This window comes from Curcuma longa, unplaced genomic scaffold (assembly GCF_044706935.1).
Source record: "Curcuma longa cultivar G26 ecotype Majalengka, Jawa Barat unplaced genomic scaffold, ITB_CL_G26_1.1 contig_28582, whole genome shotgun sequence".
NCBI classification, from domain to species: domain Eukaryota; kingdom Viridiplantae; phylum Streptophyta; class Magnoliopsida; order Zingiberales; family Zingiberaceae; genus Curcuma; species Curcuma longa.
In genome coordinates, this window is record NW_027433749.1 from 1 (window position 1) to 18,158 (window position 18,158).

At 35.3% G+C, this 18,158-nt stretch overlaps 1 pseudogene; it reads right to left on the bottom strand.

Annotated features, from left to right (window-relative positions):
• Positions 1–644: 644 nt before the first annotated feature.
• On the bottom strand, positions 645–17,442 carry LOC141819312 (protein KINESIN LIGHT CHAIN-RELATED 3-like; annotated as a pseudogene).
• Between the last annotated feature and the right edge of the window lie 716 nt (positions 17,443–18,158).

An 18,158-nucleotide genomic window follows, 5' to 3' on the forward strand; every position in this document is an offset into this window, starting at 1 on the left:
AGTATGGACATGTTTAAAGATAACTAATAGATTTAACTAGACTAGTAGAATCAACCATAGAAATATAGGAAGATCAAAGAATATTACAATGAATATTATACAAAGTGATTCAAAAATTCTGGATACAACCAGTGGTATAACTTTGCACACAACCCAATGATCATTTAAGATCAGATAGTTTGTGAGTCATGACTCAGCTTCTTAACAAAGTAGGAAGTCAAGCGTTTGAGGCTTCTAAGAACACCATGTTAGGCTTGGGTAATTCTAGCTTGCTTTCCCACATGATTGAAAGAAAGTGCTAAGAATGCAAGTCTAGAATAAGCTCTTTGTTAATAATTTAGGCAAAGATTTGGAATCTTGAATTTTGTTGAGTTTCGGTCACTAAACAGGATGATACAATTTCAATGTTGTACCATGTCATATTGGTTCAATGGTAAAGTTGCTATCATGTAACCTAGTGGTCACGAGTTGCAGAAACAACCTTTTGCAATGCAAGGTAAGGTTTTGTACAATAAACCCTTCCTACGATGGCCAGTGAGTCAAATTTAACACCAGATGATTACTACAATTCCATATGATGTGAGGGGGGATCCTAAGAGTTTAGGCTTTCGATATGTGGTCAGTGAGTCAAATTTAACACTAGATGAAGATTACAAGCTATGAGTTCCAACTATATGGGGTCTACTACATGGATCTTATCTTACACTACGTTACAAAACAACATAACGAACAAAGTGTTCAACAAACATTATAAACAAAATAAAAAAGACAATAACTAGAAAACAGACCCCAGGTTCAGCCAATTCTTGTTTCTTGACTACCAAAGGAATAATAGAATCCAATGCCTGTAACTGCACAATAAGTGTATTGTCCAAGCTTCAGTAAAACATATGAAATAGTTTATGATTGCATGAGATGCTTAAAAGGAATAAGATTGTTAGTATGAAAGAACCTGTACAGTTAACAAACATGTATCTGATTCATTTAGTCTGGAGTTGCCCAATAAACAATTAGCAACTAAGCATTCGAAAGGATAAATGTGAGCTCGCATTTTCCAAATATAATTTTTTTAAGGAAACTATCAAGACATCTACGAAAATAGTTGAGAGGGATGAAATATTGTATTGTTGTATTCAAGAGACAACTATTACATATTATTAATATCCTAAACATATAACTGACTCTAATAGTTTTAACCAACGTTTAAGCTAATATTCCATGTTAAAGTTTCAGGCTCCAATCAGTACAGTTTTAGTACCATATATGCCAAGATCAACTCAAATGAGTTATAATCTGACAATATTCTTCCACTTAAAAAGTTTGTTTATCTAGCAATATAAATTATAAAGCAACAAGGTTTGAAATCTCAGACCATACAAAAATATTTTGATTAACAACCGAAGTTGGACCCTGACTAGTGACTAGCATAAATGACACCAAAACAGGTATAGGATATACATTTTGATTTCTAAGACCCAACATCACCCTTTGTTGTTGTTAGTCCTTTAGTTGATGCTTCCCATTTTGTCAGTTTTTACAATGTTTTATCTCCTCTTCATATTTGGCAAAGTAGAATCGAAAGATGAGATACAAGAAGACGATCTTCATGTCTTGGCCAAATTTGGATGGGTACCAATCGAGATGAGCCTTGTCTTGATCAATTCCATCAAAGTTGTGTTACCACAAATGCAAAATAACATGTATCCATCCCAACACACTTTGTACCAATCAATGGCTGAAAAGATATGTTTTGATCATGCCGACGCTTATTGATCAACACTCAAAATCATGACTTTAACATTCCCTTATAACTAGAGAAAGATCTTACAACAAGAAAAAGGTAGCTAGGACAGAAAAATAAAATTAACTACACTTGAGGTTGAGGATGATGAAGACCAAGACATGATACTAGTAAAGCAACTTAAATATGTGAGGCTCTAGATTGATATTCAAAGAGTAACCATTGGATAACTATTCATGATGATCTTCAAGATAGAGATCTTCAGAGGATGAGGCAGTGGGGCAATGCTGATGTCAAACATCTCAAAAACTTAGGCATTGATTATCAAATTGGTAGGATTGATAGATCAAAATCAATGAGAAAAAAATTCAAAAAACTGATGAACAAAATAAGTTTGCTTAATGAATGAAACAAAAAAAAGGTAGTAAAAAAGGAATAATGCATCTTATGATTCATTTAATAATAGAATAGAAGCAAAAGATTCTTAAGAATAGCAACCGTTCTTCATTCTTCATAAATTAATTTAATATTACTCATGGTGCTATCCATACAGGTTTCATGGTGGTGACAAGAGTGGAGGTTGCCACACCATCATATCAAACTTGAAAGCCTTCTCATAAGGGGTTAGAGAGAGAACCCTAGCCGTAGGAGAGAGAATCCCACTCTGTGCTCAATTGAGAGGAATGGGGCATTGTATTGTTGTTACTATGTGTGACTCAAAATAATACCCTATAACTAAAACATGGCACTAAACCACTCCAATAACTCTAACAAACATCATGAAATTACTTAGCATGATTTAAACACCAGCTCTTGGACAAGACTTAACACGACCTGAATCATTGTCTCAATTTTTTGGTTGGGGACAGATTAAATCAAATTCAAAATTAACTTGGAAGTTGGAACCTTCATCATTTGTGATCATTCATAGTAAGAAAGATGATCTCTAAAATAGTACCCTTCTACCTCTAGTAAGTTTGATTTAAAAATATACTCACTAAACTATCGTGCCAATTTATGTCAGAATAGAAATAAACTTGAACTATGGAATATGAACATTATGGAAAGAATAATTGTTATGATGCTTGATATTTTTCTTTAACCATTGTATGACAAATATTAACTAAGTGTATATTTAGATCCTAATAATAGTCACTTGATATGTGAGCAAAAAAATTTAATACCAAATCTGGCAAAAATATCAGTGAAATTGTGCATCAAAACTAGAGAAGCAATGAGGAACCAAAATATGCCAAATAATACATCATTATACAATCATGGAAAACATGCCAAACATGGTAGATAGCATGTAGTTAAAGGTAGTTAACTACAAATGGTAGGACTAGATATATGGGAAACCACTGTCAATAATTCAATCTAACTAATGATATGAAAAAAATGTAAGGCGATGACTGATAAAGACTGACCAATGTAATCAGCGCAAGGTGTTTATCCTTCTCATTTATGGTGCTATTTTTTAAATTCTTCTGAGACACACCTGTAAAGCCTAAATTTTCCTTTGCAATCCTTAAGGGGAAAACAAAAAATAAGAATCAGTGACTCAAACCAATATGAGAGAGAAAAACTCATCCAGGAATAAAGAAAATTTTTGAAAGAAATGTCAGAGCATATAAACATATAATGTATTTAGTCTGCTTCTGAGGATGTACTCCATAATTTATATATTGGAAGTTACCATAATAAACTTATATTCTGTATGCTGAAAATGTAAGATCATTGATGTAGTTCTACGCTAGTTGTCAAGGCCTAATGCAAGTTTGCATCTCTTTTTCATGCAAGCTACAGACTAGCATTGGCATGTTATTTATTGAGGCTCATGGTAGCTAACCCCAAATAGTTGTATAATAGCAGAATAGAATTCATATAGTTGACCCCAAATAGTTTGAACTCATAGTTCAATTGTTGTTGTATTACTATGTGTTCCAGCTTACTGAGCAGCCATACATCATTTCACCACCTTAGGTGTATTTTTCTGGACCAATAGATTTTCTCATGGATCCTAATGTAGATTGCTAACAAGCCAAAGAAATTCTTACTGATCCGAAAAATACAAGATGGTAGGAAAACTAAACTACCTCATAGTCACCATAGCATCTCATTTGTTGTTAAGATTAGTTTCAGATGAATCCATGACATGGCTATTGGGTAGCAGCTATGAGAATTCTATGCTCAAAAGTGCTTTGGGAAAAGCTGTCTTGTTTTTTGATTGAGTCCATCTACAGATCGAAAGATACTCAAATTTAGATTGGTCATGCTTTCCTCCAGATAGATTATTGACTTTTGACTATTATGTTCTCAAAAGGTAGGTAACTCTATTCCTTGGAAGAGCAAGAAGTAGAAGTAGACAGTTGTAGCAAGATGAAGTACAAAGGCAAAATATAAGGCTATGGCTGAAAGTACATGTGAGCTCATGTGGGTTAAACAACTAATAACCAAGGTAGGCTATGGCCTTGCAAAGCCAATAAATTTGTATCACGGGAACAATCGTGACAACCAAATTGTTACACACATAGCTTCAAACTTAGTGTTTCATCAAAGGCAAAGATTGAATGTTATTTCATAGTTGCAATCAAATGAGATCTTCACTTCATTTATGGGATCCAATGAATCTCTAAAAGGACTTAGGGGGTGAGTACATTTGCCACAGGATGAGTATAGTATATTCAAACTAGATTGAGGGAGAGTGGAAATAGTGTTATAGACCAAGCTGTAAATAGAAAAAATTGTAAGGGTATATGTAATGTTCCTACTGATCAATAATATATATAAATAAGAGGCTGGAGTTATGAGGAATAAAGTTTCCTATTAGTATATGATCCAATTTAATAGGCAGCAATACAACATTTCACAACCTTAGGTTATTCATACCTGTTTAGGAGTTACATGTAAATGAATGATTAAGGGGTTACTTGTAATATCTTCCATTGTAGAAAAAGAGGTCTTGAGAGAGGAGGCACTCTCTACCGCATCAATCATCTATTGTTACTCGGCTTTGTCACTCAAGTCTAGGCAATGTGTTCTGTGGACTGTTGCATTTCACTTCAAATAAACCAGATTAGCATGCAACCTATGCACGAGCTCCCTTTTTATGAATGTCTATACTCGTTGCATGCATCCATCACACTCGCAGCACATGTCCACCACCACCCACTACCTACTCTCTCAGAGTGCATTTGCACTTGCCACAACTATCCATTGTGCTCATGACGTATCCATCGTGCCCTCCACACAAGTACTCTCACACCCGCTCTTCTCCCAATAATCCACCAGTCGAGCTGCAGAAATGCAACAGAGAAAAAAGAGAAAAACGCTCTACTATCAAGATCCCCTCGCCTCTTCCATTGTTGTTCATTCCATCAACGAGAAACTTTCCTCTGCCTCCGCAGCTCAGCAGGTTCCATTGGCATCATGTTGACCACCACCCTCCCCTCTCTCCCGTTCCTGTCATCAGCAACATCCAAAAACCCTGTTGAATGTCCTTCATCCCATACAGGAGCTGTCCTCTTTTAAGGTTTCAGGTATCACTTCCTACCTTTATATATTATTGATGAGCAAGAACTATTATAAATAACCTTTAATCCTAACATATTTACATATAACCCCTTAATATTTCCCCTCAAGTTGATTCAAAATATACTATAGAGATTAGCTTGTTTTAAATATATTCCAATTTGAATGTCCACAGAATAACACACACAGAGAGAAGAGGGCAGATGCAACTTGACGTTCGCAAAATGATTGACATAGAGAGAAGACACACCAATTTGAAATCTACAGAATGACACAGAGAGAGAATATACTGCTTGAAATCCACAAAATGATACACATAGAAAGGACACGCCAGATTGAAACCCGTAGAATTAACATAATATGTGCATTAACCTATATTAAATTTGACAAGACTAGTCATACTTCAAAAACAAGGAGGGCATGTGGAACACCAAAAATATGTACATATAGTCTACCCTAGTTACAAAAGTATCACTAGGCACCTAACCAATTAGTTAGCTGAGCCACCAGAGCGAAGGTCAATATTCAAACAATTGCGATTGTGGAATAGTGCAATAAGAAAATAATAAGTATCTTGTTATAGTTCTTGCTTCAAAAGTTTATCAAAGAAATCTATATCAAGTAGCAACCATTAGAAATTTAATGGATACTCTCATACTGAGGAAAAAAACAATTAATTAAGTTGTGTATGAACTGTAAAGAACATGTGGCCTTCTGCTGTCATTACTATATGCTAAACTTGATTGAGAGACCTTTTACAGCTACCATACAGATAGTGAACACTTTAGCAGTTAGAAAAAGGTACAATCTATATTTTCTCATTCCTGACCTCAATGAAGGAGGAACTTAAATTGTAAAAAACCACCAAATAAATTTACATTAGATAAGAGCACAAATTATGAACCTGATTGAGCTAAACAAAAGTAGCTTGGCCTTGTCTAATTCCTCTCTTGCTTCAGAAATTTTCACCTTTTGAAGGTTGCTGGATTTGAGCCTAGCTAATTGTGCCAAGTGAAGCATATTTACAGCAACCTAAAATATAGGAAGAAAATACTTATAACATACAAGCCATCTAAAGTATTGATCCAAGAGCCAATACAATTTGGTTTGGGCACATAAAGTATCAGTTGAGCCAATACAATTTAGGGTTGTTTTAAATTTTAGAGTTTTAAATGTTTAAAAGTCTGTATTTAATTTTAAAGGTTATTTTAAATTTTATAAGGATTGTTAATATTTCTAGAGATAAGTTAGCCATTTTTAGATGACTTGGTTGGATTATGTGTTAGCCCATCAATCAACATTCTTCAATTCAGAATATTTTTGTACTTCATAAGTTCTGAGAGTTTGCGATAAGCCTAGTGATTATCCATTTTATTTACCAGTGTTTCCATGTGGCATCAAAAGTACACTTGAACAAAAAGTAACATTTAGCGGCATCAATTGAGGTTATATGCCTAGAACTAAGTATACACCAACTTCCTTTCAATTTGGCACAACTAACACAATTTGATAACATTAGCAAGTCCAACTTCTTGTGTATTGCAGAATATGGACGTCAAAACCAGTTGGGCAGGTCCATAACAAGCAGTTTTTCTATCAGTTTGAACGGACACAGCACATTGATGGAGCCTATTGCTACTGAGTATATAACATGGTGTCAGGTGGCACTATAATAATAAACCCACAGAGCTCAATTTTTCCTGTTGTAGAACACACATAAAGTGGGAAATGTTTGGATGATATATTTTAAATAATTAACAAAACCCATTATGTATATATTTGGTAAAAATATTGATAATGGTGAAAAGATATTTAATGATTCCTCTCAGTAAATGACTAATCCTTTTAACATAGCTATGCAGTTTTCTAATCTCTTATGTTTATAACATATCCTACACCATTTAAAATACTTTCCAGCTGATGTTCCCCATTCTTAAGTTGAAGTATGCATGGAACTGAAAGTGAACAGTTTGATACACTGGTTAATGTAAATTGAACAGTCGAAAGTGAGAGAGATAGTGATGAACAAGAAGAAAGACAGGTAGAGCCGTAGAGGTAGTTTAATTTATCAGTTATACCATTACCAGGTAACTAAAAAGAAAAAAGTGACAGAGCAGGCATCAGTATTATGAGGCAATAAGCAATGAAATAAGTTTACATTAGGAAATATTAGACCTGAAGATGATTTTCATGAAGTATCTTCTGTCTAGCAGCAAGACATCTGCATGAATGATTTTTCAGTTTTACAATACAATTCAATATGGATGAAATAAAAAAATGACAAGAAAATAACCGTTCTAAAAGTTCCTCTGCTTCATTTAAATTTCCAAGAGACTGGAGAGTAAGAGCAAGTTTTTCCGCTGCAAATATAGTCTCAATAGAGTCCCAACCCTGTAAAAGAATGCCGCATTACATCCCTACTTGCAAAAAATGCTTAAGAAAGAATATTTCTCACTGTCAGATGAAGAAATTAATAGAAGAATGTGTAATCATGAAAAAGTGATGCAACAAATAGTTAAAAGGGCACAACACATCCTATACTTGCAAATTGACAACGATCATAAGAAAAACTTAAACATGATAACTGCACATGAGCAAGATACCAATATGTATCTGACAGACCTTTGAAAGCTCCATTATGTGCAAGATTTTTCTCTGAAAATTTTCACCCTCAGTGACATTAAGTCTATTAGATTTCAGTAAAATCTGCAAGAGAAGAAAATTACATAAAATTGAATTGATGCTTTATGTATCAATATACAGAACCTGCTAATAAAGCTGACTCCAAAGAAAGCATTCCAAAATGCAGACTAGAAAATCGAAAAGCAATTAAAATACCTGGGCAAGATAGTTCATCCTCCTTATGCATACTGTAGACTCCCCCATGCCAGCTTCCTGGAATGTGTTAAAATTGTTCTGAAATCAAATGTGCAACAAACACAGGGAAAAACAACTAGAGTACTAGAAAAACTAACCTCTAGAATCCTAATTGATTCCCGTATAAGATCCTCAGCTTCCTTCTCCCTTTTTTGTAGATACAAAACCTTAGACAAAGAAAGATAGGAATAAGAGTTTTAAGATGTCAAAAGAAATTTATAGTTTAGAAATAAGGTATCTAAGTTCCTGCAAGTGTGAACATCCTGTGGAATGGACATGACCTAATCCTATCTAAATAAACCCATCAAAACTTAGACAGCATTCCTTTCTCATGTCGTGACAGCTTATAAACTCTAGAAGTTGTAAAACAACATCTTCCAATAGCGCACAGTTTACATAAAACAGATATAGCAAACAAAGATGCAGGAACAGAGTTCTATATGGGCAAAATGAAGTCTAGTATGCAATCATGATATTTAAAAAAAAATGTTGACAAATTGTCTCCATGATCTAGGTAAGTATATAGAAGGGCAAGCACACAAGCATCACATAGTCATCATCAATATCATCAAGGATGCATTTGGTTCAAGTTATAATACATAACCTTAGTTATGTGATTACCTGGTAATCACATAACCAAGGTTATGGGGAATAAACATAACATAATGTTGTTTAGTTCAACTCTAGGTAATGCTATAACCTAATTTAACATTTATTGTATTACCCTTGGTTCAATCATAGACACTTTTACAACTAAATCAATTTGATATTTATAATATTAATCATAATAATAAGTTGATAATATATATAATAAATAAATATAATTGATTTATAATTTTTAAAATTTAAAATAAATCTTTATATATTTTAATAAAATAATTTAATTAGGGTCTGAGAATAAATTATCCTATTAAGTTAGGAGTTGATTAAATTAAAAAACTAAAGTTCACGCCCATTTTACTGTGACATCATCTTCCCCAACATAGGTCATTTGCACATCCCCTCCCCAAGTCGCCGGTGTCGCCTCGCGCATACGACGGCTTGCGAAGATTTCACTGCCGACGCCGCCTCTTCCCGAAGCTCCTCTCCCGCAACGGCGTCAAGTTCAGCGAGGCAGTTTGGTTCAAGGCCGGGCGCATATCTTCTTCGAGGGCGGACTCGATTACCTTGGAGAGAGCTTCGACTCACTAGGTCTCGCCAACAATCCTGAGGCCTTCCCGGAGCTAAAGGTGAAGGAGATCAAGAACGGACGATTGACCATGTTTTCCATGTTCAGCTTCTTTGGCGCTAGTGGCTTATGGAAGGGACGCGCGAACGACGTCAGTTGTTCTCCACTAACGATGGGGAAGAGGGAAGCAACAACGGCCATGGTAATTTCAAGAAATTTTTTTTTGTTAACCCTGGAATTGTGGAAAACCTTAAGCTTTTGAGGTATTTCGATTTCGGGTTATATCCCCTAATTGTTTATGTGGCGGGAATATTTCATTATCGGTAATCGTTCATTACCTAAATCAAATAAGATTTTTGTTGATAACCTACTAAGGTTATCAATAATAACCTTGAACCAAACACACCCCAAGTGTATTTGTCTCACTAGTAATATTTAAATTAATCAAATTACTTTTATTATGGCTAATATTTCCTTCGACCGCTCTCTACCTTTCCACCTTCCACTCTTCTAACAATCTATTGGTCATTTTTGAACCTAAAAAAGATGAAGATGATCTTAAAAAAAGAAGGAAAACTATTTGAGTTGTATTGGACAAGAAAAAAAATGGTAAGCTACACGAATCCTCAAAGAAACAATACTTTCTAAAATGTAACTGGTGAAGGTATACTAGAAACTTAAAAGACGTAGCTTCTTTGATGAAAGATTTTATTAGTATACAGTAGGTTCTAATTTCTATGATTATAACATATTATATTCCAACAAAAGTCGAATTTTCCGATCCGATCCGACCCGACCCATCCGAATTGACACCCCTATATAACATTGATATAATTAATATATAACACTGCTATATACATTATAACATATAAATTTATATTTGATTTTAATATAACAGTTTAAATTAAAACGGTTATATTAAAATCGTAAAATTCCTAATCTTCGCTTGGGATCTCTTCGTGAAAATGGAGTGTTATTGATGACCGAACGATTGTGATTTTCTCAACAACTGCCAGCGATTGCTAGCCGACCGACCATCCCTCCGATTCTCCCCTCTCCAAATTGCAAATACAAAAGCTTACTTGTTCAAAGAGTCGCCGCGTGCGCTCGCAATCACTGCTGCTGATTTCTCTCGCCGATTACCCTTATTGCGTCAAGGTATGTTTTGGAGCATTTTTATAAGCATTTAATTTCCCCTATGATCAACTACTGTTTCCCCATGATCGACAAAAGCGCGCTCTGAAGGACAAGGATGCACACGAGAATTCTATTCTCATGTGTTGTTCGCACAACCATATTGGTGGGGTACTGGTACCAGTGTCAGTCTTGTGCCGAAACGGTAAATACCACCCATTTTGGGTGGCAATGGGTAGAAATGTGAATCAAAGGTCAAACTAAGAAAACTACATGAAATAATTATAAATAGGTCAAACATCACATTGGAGTAGAAAAGGCCCAAATACGAGGAGATGATGATTTTTCTGTGATAATACTTCTTTCCATTATGAATTGAAGATGGTAACTAGGTAGTTAAACTAACATTTTAAGAATTGGTAACTAAGAAGTTGAACTAACTTTTTCTTTAAAACAACTGTTGAAATTGCTTGTTGCTCAGAATTGCACACATAATAGTTTTTCATTTTGGTGAAAAGATGTTTTTAAATTTGCTGTCATTTCAATAGTCTCATGTCAGCTATCAGTGACGGTTTCTTAAAAAAAATTGTGTATAAGCACATGGTTACAAGAAAAGAGAAAAAAGAGAACACACAGAGTAAAATTGTCAAGAAACTAAAACTGCAATATTATATCTATGTATTGTATGGAAATAAAAAGAATCAGAGTAAAATTGTCAAGGAACTAAAACTGCAATATTATATCTATGTATTGTATGGAAATAAGAAGAATCATCAAAAGTATACATTTTAATACGGGAAATCATATTAATAAATATTAATTGGCATGCCTTACCCTTCCAAGGTGATACATTGTCTCTGCATAGTCTGTATGACCAAAACCAAGAATACGCCCCTTTATCTGTAAATATTCATAATACACAACCGAGAAGCTAGTAATACCTCCATTAATATGTTTACCAAATGGTTGGGAGAACATAAATAGAAAGACAAAGCATAACTTAGATGACATACCTTTAAAGCCCGCTGCCAAGAGGAACATGAAATGGGGAAAGACCGAGAAAAAAGGAAACTTGTTAGTGAAATGTTATCAATATAAATAGTTCAGAAATTCATCTAAATAAACATGACATTTTTCATGTATGAAATTACAATAAGCAGAAAAATTGACCTTTCAATTCGGAATCAATAACAAGTATAAAATAATTAGGTAGCTTGGAATGCTGGCATTTTTTCTCTGTGATTTCTAGAAGAAATGAATTCAGTAACCTCAATACTATGATAGAGCGGTATTTTATTTCTAGGTGAGAATTAAGTGAGGATCTCAATGATGTAAGTTTAATCTTAAGAAACAGTAACTAATTTAAGAATTTAAATGGACCGAATATGATGGCTATTGATAGCACTAAAATGCTAAAATTCATCCTCTGTAATCCATGATTATCCTGAGAAACTATAACAAGTCAAATGAAGATCTTTTATATGTGAACAGAATTACTTTCACGCTTATGTTCTATATCTCCTTCCATCACCAATCAAGGAGAGTGTGACATCCCAATTTAATCTCACATGAAAAATTGCAGGCTAATGAGGTTAGCCTATACAAGTACTGGAATAAGCACCAATTTTCTGGGGAAAAAAACTAAATAGGAAAGCAGGCTGACTTACCTCATAACACTTATGAGCTTGTTCAAGTTTCCTTAATACAAAATAAAATTGCCCAAGGTTGTGAAGAGCAGCTCCGACACTGAAAAACATATTGTTTAATTGTAAGCCAATAAAGTACCAAAAAAATTATTGCAGTAACTCAATGCATAATAACTATATAAACAAAACAGATAATTCTACCATAGGTTATAGGGTTATTCCTATACCAAAAATATGTGTATCTAAGTAAAATGTGGATATGACAGTCATCTATCTTCCTTTCCTCAGAAAGATGCAATTCCCGATACATGTAAAACATAATTTTTCAAAATTCTTAGGTAGGTTGATTACTTTAGGCATGACATTTAATAATCATTACACTTTATCTTCCCCTTTTCTGATTAAAATTATTGTGTACATAGTAGGCATGGGTCCACGAATAGAGACACATACAAAACTAATCTAAAAGGAAGCTTATCTACAACTCATCATTTGATTTCGTTTGTTGATCACTCATGGGAAGGAGATTGTTTGGGACAGAAACCTCACCACGATGACGCAGCGGCAGGAATCTACTTCGGACCAAAGAGCAATGACTTCAAAGCATTCTCCTCACTTTCTTCTCGTGACGTGGCGTAGTTGATCCTATGGAGAATAACACGCATCAAAGGGTTTGCCGAGAGTACAGATATATCAAATTATGATACCTCTTTAAGAGACTAATCTCGCCTCCCTTATAATAGGAAGAGAAGCTCAAAAGGTACACCTCCTTGTAGAATGCACCACTTTATAACTGGTGCCATGATAACCACCGCATCCCTTCAATTGGAAACTCAGGATGTCCGGAAGTTGAGAAGCCGGAAACTCGGGAGGTCGGCAAGTCAGACTGCTTGACGATGCTCGAGAAGTCAGAGTGCTCGACAGGTCAAATCAACTTGGGCAATCGGCAAGTCAGACTGCTCGACAGTGCTCGGGAAGTCGAAGTGCTCGACAGGTCAGATCAATTCGGGCGGTCGAATCCAACTCGGGCGATCGAATCAATTCGGCAAGTCGGATGGCTCGACTCGGCTAGTTGAAGATTGTTGACACGCCATGTGGACTATGTTGACCAAGTCCTAGATCATGCCAACATCAGCGGCGTCGACTAGGTCAAGAGGTGATCCCCTATATAGACTCTCTGTTGACCAAGTCAAGGGCCCATCACATGGACCCTTACCTCCGCATCATAAGCATCCTCTCAAGTTTAGTCGAGGAGGTTAGAGTCCGACTAACTAGACTATTGGTGCTGAGGATTAGAGAAGTCCTCCACTGTCGATAGTAAATAGAAATGTGACTTTGTTAGAAATGCGATGGACATATTAAACCTGGGCATAGCAACTCTGCTACATGCAGAAGAGATGAAATGTCGATGGACGTTTGGATAGAGGGAAATGTCGATGGATGCCTTTGTCCCTAATAGAGGAAATGTCTATGGATGTCTAGGCATAGGAAAATGTCAATGGACGCCTTTGTCCCAGACGAAATGCTTGATGGGACGCCTTGTTCCAAGACCAAGGGAATAAAGCTCTGCTTGAAGGATGTCCTCTATCCGAGACAGAGGAATTGGACGCCTTGATCCGAGACAAGGGAATGGAGAGTTGCTTGAAGGGTGTCCTCTGTCAGAGACAAAGGGATTTGGATGCCTTAGTCCAAGACCAAGGGAATAGACAGTTGCTTGAAGGACGTCCTCTGTCTGAGATAGAGGGATTTGGACACCTTGGTCCGAAACCCAGGGAATGGAGCGTTGCTTGAAGGACATCCTTTGTCCGAGACAGAGGGATTAATTTTGACGTACCTAAATCCATTGTGAATTTATTGTTGCATGAAAGCACTATGCTTATTGATCTGTTTAAAATAGAGAAAATCTACAAGTTGAAATAGATAAAGAAGGTTTTTTTGCATTTGTTTGCTTTTTTGTCAATTGCAATGCCTTCCAGGAAATAATATTCTTTAAAACACTGAATTTTTTGAGGAAAGAATATTTAAAAATCATAACCAAAAAGACAAACAGACCATACCGGATATCATTAGGCCCATAAGAATCTTCAAGAATTCTAATTGCTTCAATATACAAGGGCTCAGCTTTGGCATATTCCCTCTTCTACCCTGGCACAGTTCTGCCTACATGAATAGATGACTAAGTTGGTAGACAACCATTGACGTAAGCAAATATAGGCTGTATGTTGAAAGAGGCAATCAATTATCAGCATTAGGATTCAGTTAGTATATCAAGAAGATACATCTGAAGAACAAAGTGAAACGCATTGTACTCCAAGTTATTTCAAGACAATTGGCACCTCTTAGATTTAACACTAAAATAAATAGCAACTGATGAACTCGAAATAAACAAGATCCTATGATACAATAGTAAATTTAAAGTGGCAAAATTTCTCTTTAATTGTCTGGTGGTATACTGACCAAGGTAGTTTATAAAACAAGTTAATTATCTGGTTCACTAGCCAAAATAAGGACCCATCACAAGATGGATGGCATCCCTTTTACTACCACTGAAACATCTAGTAAGATCCTTAGCATTTATCACATACTAGAAAACCAGGAAAGTAAGAGATAAGAGTGAGGTTCTCTGATTTATTTTTTTGTAAGTGAATTTTGGTTTACTGGCAGTCTGGCACCATCCCTGCTATTTGGGGCACAAAAAACAGAACAAGTTCTTGCATGATGTAACACAGGCTGATTGACAGAGCCCTGTCTTTCATAGCGTACATTACCATCCATGTCGCACAAGACATCCTGCCATCTGCCAACTCCATAGCCGATTATGTAAAAAATATGGATTGGACCATAAATGCCCTGGGTTGGGGCAGGAGAGATTTTGTAAATGGATGAAAACGACCTGTTCTGAATTCTATTGAAGGATCTATTTAAACTGGGCGTGGACATTTAAGAACAGTTCAAATAAAAATGAAATAGTGGACATACCAGATTGTTGCATGATGATGCAACATGTGGATCCTTTTGCCCAAATCCTTTTTTGGCTTCCTCTAATGCAGCCTGGAAGAATCTCTCAGCCTCATCTAGCTTTCCCTGCAAACATATAAGATTAAAGTGGGCAATGAACTATAGGGAGTAATTTCATTTCATTATCATCATAATCAAGACATGTTTCTCCCAAGTAGCTGGAGTTAGCTACATGAATCTTATCCATTGAGTGAGCTATACGCAAGGTTAAAAATATCACCGGAAAGAAAGTAAATCATTTGCATTATTAAATAACTGTTTGCTTGTTTATGACTGCTCTGATATCGAAGTCCCAAAGGTTGGTTGATTTGTGACAGAAGCCACAAAATGTTTGATAGATATAAAAATCTCTTGGCAAATCTTGAAAGAAACAAGGTGGCCCTATACAAATAAAAGGAGCAACAGGAAAAAAAACACATTTTATATTTTTAGAAAATAAGGCCCTAGTTTCTCTATCAATTCACAATCTAAAATGTTATATATACATGCAGATTAGTGGTGAAATTGGCAGCAAAATAACACCAAAGAATAAACATCAGAACATTAAATGGATGAAATGCCAGTTACCAACACTGCTACTTAAGTCCATCACACTGAACTATTCAGCTCATGTCCAGTATTGTATGAACACAAAAGGTTGATGCTTGGTTTGACTTCACTATAGGATATCAATATTTGCATTAAATAAGGTGCAAAAAGAAGAATCATTTGCATGCCTTCTGAAACAGTTCCCTTCCGTTATCTGTAAATATTCTCCACTTAGTCGTATGGAGTATTTGAAACTACAGAACCATCTTCAATTCGACGCAAACCAGTAGATGTGCTCTGCTCTTGACCATTCTCAGGAAACGCTTCGACCACAGAAGCATCTTGAGCAAAGACAAAAAATTTATTTGCCCCAAAAAAATACTGTCAAACCACAACTGAAGATTAGATAAGGCAACTCATATGAGAACATAAATATTTAGCATACACTAACAAACCAAGTAATCGCAAGTGCCACACTACATATTTAACACAGCACGCTTGATAATCTAGAGATTGTTAGAGAACATCACATCAACTTGGTCAAACAACTGCTGAATCATTTCCTAGTATCTAATATAATATACCAAAAGAAACAAAGACAAACACAAATTAGTATCACATTAAGGTTCCCTCCACATGTCTTGATCTAAATATTATCTAAAACATGCTTCCTTGTAATTCAGTAATCTTAGGATACCTAGAAAAGGATAGAATTTGCCCAAGCAAGGGCTAGTCAAGGTGGATGTACAAAAATTAATCCAGGCATATCTATGCTGATTTAACCTTAGTCGGCGCGGCCATATCGAGGGATTAATTCATCAAAAACATCAACAAAAAGGTTCCTCGATGTACAATTCGTTTATGCACCAACTCAGCAGCATAAGCCAAACTGTGTACATCTTATCATAGAAAAAGTGAATTTTGTTCATTGAAATAAAGTATTTGTATGTAAATAAAAGTTCTTGAAGGTTATAGTTGAGCAATAATAAGAAATTTAACTCATAAAACACTTTAACCGTATGACTGAGTACTTTCTACATTCTAATATGATTCAGAAACAGTAAGACAAATTCCTTGATGAACTTCTAATCTTATCTTACACCTCAACACGGTATACTGCAAGAAATGAACAAAGTAAACTTACTCAGAATGTTGAAGTCCTTTTATTACTTGACCCATGTCTTAAGTTATCAAAGTATGCTAACTCTTCATCACCCCAACAATGTTAATGACTCATACAGTACAGATATAAGCCTGATCAGCACATATATAATAGAAGTCCTCGTATATGAATTGATCTTCTTGCAGAGTTCAGTGTAAAGGAACTTTTGGTCCCTAAAATGGTCTGCCAAAGGCCAAAACATTGCACAAACATTAAATTATGTGATCATTCTTCAGAAAAACCCCCCAGAGTAACTTCTTAATAAGGCCAAAATATGTCAACCTCAGATTTGAACAAGAAGTCTGATAGCCTTTACACAAAATCCTAAAAACTCCCATCCCAGGAGTACTTGTCCTATAATGAGCTCAAAAATAAAGGCAATGACAAACATAAGAATTCCAAGAAAGTTGAATAAGAAGGAAAGTATGTGATATTCATCAAGTTTAAGGTTCAATGATTCAGTAAACAGGAAAATTAAGAACACTCGTGGTATCAAAACATGTGGTATTGTACCTGTTTGTCCAGATAGGATAATTCCCAACATCAAATCCAACTTGTGTTTATCCCAGGAAAAACCAGAATTGAAATTGCCATATTGACTTACACCTACAAGAATGATTAGTAGCTCAGTGTCCATTACAGAAGTTCGCCACTAACTTGACTTCAAGGAAAACAAGAACTGAGTATGTTTAAAAACCTAACTACATAAGTACAGACCTAAAACCATTGCATTAAAAATGTCTCATGTGAAAAACATAAAAAAACTCTTGTTAGATGATAAGAACATTTCCAACATTTATTAAATCGAACAAAGGCATATATTTCTATTAAACAATTTTTTCAATATAAAGAAAAACAATTGTCCTACTATAACCATCTTCGTTGACAAAAAGATAACAGTTTAAATGCACAAAAAAAACAATAATAATAATAATACCATCTTTCAGAAAATTGCTTTAAAACAACAGATGTTTCAGAAATTTTCCAAGACATTTAATGATGCATCACACTAACAATATGTAATAGCAACTTTTCAAAAGATGTGCCTAGCTGTGTCCTAGGTTGGCATAAAAATGGAAAAGAATTAATACGAAATTCAGTGGTCTCTTTCCTGGATGTATGCATATGCAGCAATTCTATTTGAACTACAGAACACAAAAGCCACATCTAACTGAATTGAGATAACATCTAGGTCTCCTTGAAGTCCTCGAGATGGTTGTTAACTTGTTTTTGCCTGCTCAGTTAGGGCGGACTAGGGATAGAGTCCATTCCTTCATCCTATGCACCTTGAACGCACATCTTAATCGACCAGCATGGTTTTATCCAAGAAGAACTAAGGTAAATAGAGATAAC